Raw genomic sequence first — 4,450 nt, 5'->3', positions numbered from 1 at the left:
GAGAAAACAGTTATTCAAAATCTAAAAAGAAAAACACTTTCAATATGTTTTCTCAACCACAACTCCAATGCAAATCATTTTCGTATCCCAATTCAATATAATCAACTTAATTAAATTATCAAGCCATACTTATCATAAAGAAAACTATTCATAAATTACAAAACTCAGGAAGAAATATAAATATTACATTTATTAAGGTAATAAAATTAATATTACAAAATAATACAGATAAATAAATTCTCAAATTAATATTATAATAATTGCATTTCATTACATACCAAAATAATATTACAAAAATTTTTGTACAACTACTCAAATAATTTACATACATATTATTACATGAATACATCAAAATGTAATATACAGGGGTATACCTATGATATACCTGGAGCTAGTCCCAATGTGTCTTCAAGAAATCTTACTCAGCTGTTCTATATTACTTTCACCTGCGACATTATACAAAATTATTGCTGAGCGGTAAACTCAGTGGTGCACAACAATAATTTAAAACATAATACACTATACATTGACAAACTTATAGCAAAGAGTTTGAACATCTTGAAATTCATCAAATCAAAGTCAATATTTTTAATGATACAAATCAAGTATTTAAATGACATTGATCAAGAAATTCAATTTAGCAATCATAACTAAACATTTAAAATAATTCCAACAATTTATGGAAATAAAGAGAAAATTTCACTAAAATCAATTATGTACAATTCTCATTTTAAAAATCACCATTACTTATTTTCCAAAAACTATTCTTAATCTCACTAACTCTATACAAGACTAATCCGTAAGGGCCATCTTCGAAGTGATTCTTACTCCTTATGGTCGGGGAGATCGAATCGTTGTGCACATTGTTACACTCATTTCATATAGGCATTTTAGGGTAGTTTTGCATCCATTTTATCCTCATATTTTAGTGTATTTTATGTTTTTAGCTTTATTTTATCTTATTTGTTAACTTTAGATACTTTATATTTGATTTTTGTAATTTTATTGTTTTTGATAGGATTTTGTGGCAAATCGAAGATCAATGAGTGCAATAGGAAGTGATTTGAAGAGATTTGGAGTTCTTTAAGCATGGAGAAAAGTTAAAGAAATCAAGTCTTGAAAGAGCAAACCAGCCGAAATTTGCTTGAGGCTTTGCTTAAGATCATGCTTAGGGTAAAGCGGCAGTGCTTAAGGGGCAGCACAAGTCAAGCAGGAGCAGAAAAGTCCATTTTACTCTAAGTCTGCCGAGATTTGCTGAAGGTCTGCTTAACCTTAAGCAGGCAGTGCTACCAGAAGCTGAAATTTGCTAAGGAAGCTGAAATTTGCTAAGAAGCTGCTTAGGGTTAAGCCGAACCCTAAGCAGACTGCCCAGAACGTGAAAGATGCTGCTGACTTTGATAATTTTATACCTCATTTCCTATCCACTCCTTGGCTCTTATTTACTTTTAGGGCAACTTTTTGGGACGATAAAAATTCATCATTTCCTTATTTTTGCCACAAGAGGAAAGGGAGAAAAGACAAAGAGGAAAGAAAAATTAATAGAGGAAGAGGAGGAGACGCCATTCTTTTTGGGGAGGAGCTGCTGTACCAGTTCTGGAGCTCCAGAAACCAGAGATTTTGGTTCTTCTACCTGGGTTTTTCTATTTTAGTCCTTTTATCATGTTTTTCTTTACTTTTCCATCAATCTTTCTTGTAAATACCATCATGAGTGAGTAATCTCTTTAGATTTCAGAGTTGGGAAACATGTTTTAGATTAATTTGTGGATTTGGACTGGGTATTTCCTTATTTTACATAAATATGAGTTTTGATTCCTTCATTGTGTGCTTGATTTACTTGCCTAATATTGGTACCCATTGGGTATTATATTAATCTTTGATTGAAGGACCGAAAGGTGAAAGTCATTGATAGATAATCAAGGATTGGAACTTAAAATAACCTAGATTTAGAAATAAACTAGGATTTTAAGAGGAATTAATTATTGGTTACAAAACTTAATGGGTTTTAAAGTAATCAAATAACATACGAAAGTAGGTTTGGTTATTTTAGAACACACTTTGGTTTGCTTGAAAAAGATATCAAAGGAATTTAGAATCAATTTCCTTCAAACTCTATTTTTTTTCCCTAAAATTGGAATGCCCAAGACAAATCCCAATTAATTTATGCATAAACCCCAACTCTGGAATCACTTTTACCATAATTAGACTTTCATTTAAATTACCCATTGTTAATTTAGTTTAATTGCGAACTAGAATTAGAATTTATTTGTTTGCTCCTTACCTATTTCAATTAGATTAATCAATTTACCTTGCTCATTTACATTTACCATTTATTCATTAATCATTAGCCTAAATAATCGCTTCATTCATAGTTTGGTAATCAAACAGCAAATCCTCGTGGGAACAATACTTGATTCATCACTTTATTACTTGAGACGACCCGTATACTTGCGGATTAGTCACATCAAGTTTTTGGCGCCGTTGCCAGGGATTTGATTTTTGTTTGATATTGAACAATTGTTTGTTTGGTTAATTTGGGCATTTTATTTTATTTTCTTTTTACCATTTTACTTTGAGAATTTGTTTATTTTGTTTTTTAGGTGCTTTATTTTATGAGAAGGACAAAAAGTGAAGAAATCAATCTATTCTTTAACCCAGAAATAGAAAAGACAGCAAAAGCTTTAAGAGCAGAATCTAAGAGGAGAAAAGCTGAAATTAAAGCTCAACAACAACAAGAAAGAGCACAAGAGCAAGAGGAATTACAAGAAGAAATGGCCAACAACAACAATAACAACCGCTCTGTGAAGGATCATGCCTATCCTAACATTGGGGATTTCATGCCAAGTATCACAAGACCAAGGGTAAAAGCTAATAATTTTGAACTGAAGCCTGCACTTTGTCAGATGGTACAGCAATCACAATTTGGAGAAAATCCAAGTGAAAGTCCACATGTGCATCTAGCACACTTTCTTAAGATCAGTGATATGTTGAAGATAAATGGAGTTTCTGATGATGCAATTCGACTCAGATTATTTCCTTTTTCTCTGAAGGACCGAGCTAGAGAGTGGTTACATTCTTTGCCACTGGGTTCTATCACAACATGGGATGAACTTTCTCAAGCATTTTTAGCTCAATATTTTCCACCAAGCAAGACAGCTAAGCTAAGAAATGAGCTGACTTCTTTCAAACCTAGAGATGATGAGAGCTTGTATGAAGCATGGGAGAGGTACAAGGATTTGCAAAGGAGATGTCCACATCATGGGATTCCTAAGTGGATGCTTGTTCAACACTTTTACAATGGAGTTTCACTAGCTATTAGAAGTACAATTGATGCATCTTCTGGAGGTGATCTTATGGAAAAATCTGAAGATGAAGCTTTTTCTGCTCTTGATAAAATTGCTTATAACAACTACCAATGGAGTTGTGAGAGGAATGAAATCAAGAAACCAGCTGGTATGTTTGAGCTTGATGCCATGAATATGATAAATGCTAAGTTTAATGCTTTGACAAGGAAGATGGACAAGCTAAGCATGAAAGTAGATTCTTCAGCCGGAGGTTCTAGTAATTCAGTAGAAGTTGGGGCTGCAAATGTCAATTGTGCAGCAGATTTTTCTGCACTTAATCAAGATTTTTCAAGTGAGCAAGTGGATTATGTGGGGAACTACAACCAAAGACCAGGTGGTAACTCATTTTCTGAAACTTATGATCCAGCATGGAGAAACCACCCAAATTTCTCTTGGGGAGGTAGACAAGGGCAAAATCAGAATTTTCAGCAACCTTCTGGATATCAACAACATTAGAATTTTCAACAGAATAGAGGTCCTCCTCCTGGAATTTCTAAACCTCAAAATGCACCTGCTCCACCTCTACCACAACAAGCACAACCAGACAAGACAGCTAGATTGGAAGCTATGATTGAAACTCTACTTGTGAGCCATCAAAGTCAACAAGAAATGATTTCTCAATTAGCATCTAAAGTGGATCAAATGGCAACACACAACAAGATGTTAAAGAATCAAATAGCTCAATAAGCTAGCTCTTCAAGTAACAAAGCATTTGGGAAGCTCCCTAGCCAGCCAGAAAATTTAAGGGAGCATTGCAAGGCTATTACATTGAGGAGTGGAAAAATATTGGAGAATGGAGATAAAAAGATTGAAGAGAAAATTGAAGAAGAGAAAAACAGAGAAGGAGATGAACAAACTGAAGCTGAAGTTAGAATTGGAGCTGAGAAAGAAAATTCAGTGGAAGAAAAAGGAAGTAAGGAGAGGGAAAGCAAAGAGGAAGAACCAAAATATGTTGCACCTAAAGCCTACATGCCACCTTTACCATTCCCACAAAGGTTCCAGAAAGCGAAATTGGATAAACAATCTGGGAAGTTCTTGGAAGTATTGAAGTCTTTGCATGTGACTATTCCTTTCACTGATGCCTTAGCACAAATGCCTTCATATGCTAA

At 34.0% G+C, this 4,450-nt stretch overlaps 1 non-coding gene across 1 annotated transcript; it reads right to left on the bottom strand.

Annotated features, from left to right (window-relative positions):
• Positions 1–3,155: 3,155 nt before the first annotated feature.
• LOC131176178 (small nucleolar RNA R71) lies at positions 3,156–3,262 on the bottom strand. Its single transcript, XR_009146303.1, has one exon. It is a non-coding gene; the product is annotated as a small nucleolar RNA R71 (small nucleolar RNA).
• Positions 3,263–4,450: the final 1,188 nt, after the last annotated feature.

The sequence above is a fragment of the Hevea brasiliensis genome, chromosome 18 (assembly GCF_030052815.1).
Source record: "Hevea brasiliensis isolate MT/VB/25A 57/8 chromosome 18, ASM3005281v1, whole genome shotgun sequence".
NCBI lineage: Eukaryota > Viridiplantae > Streptophyta > Magnoliopsida > Malpighiales > Euphorbiaceae > Hevea > Hevea brasiliensis.
This window is presented reverse-complemented; position numbering and strand designations above follow the sequence as displayed.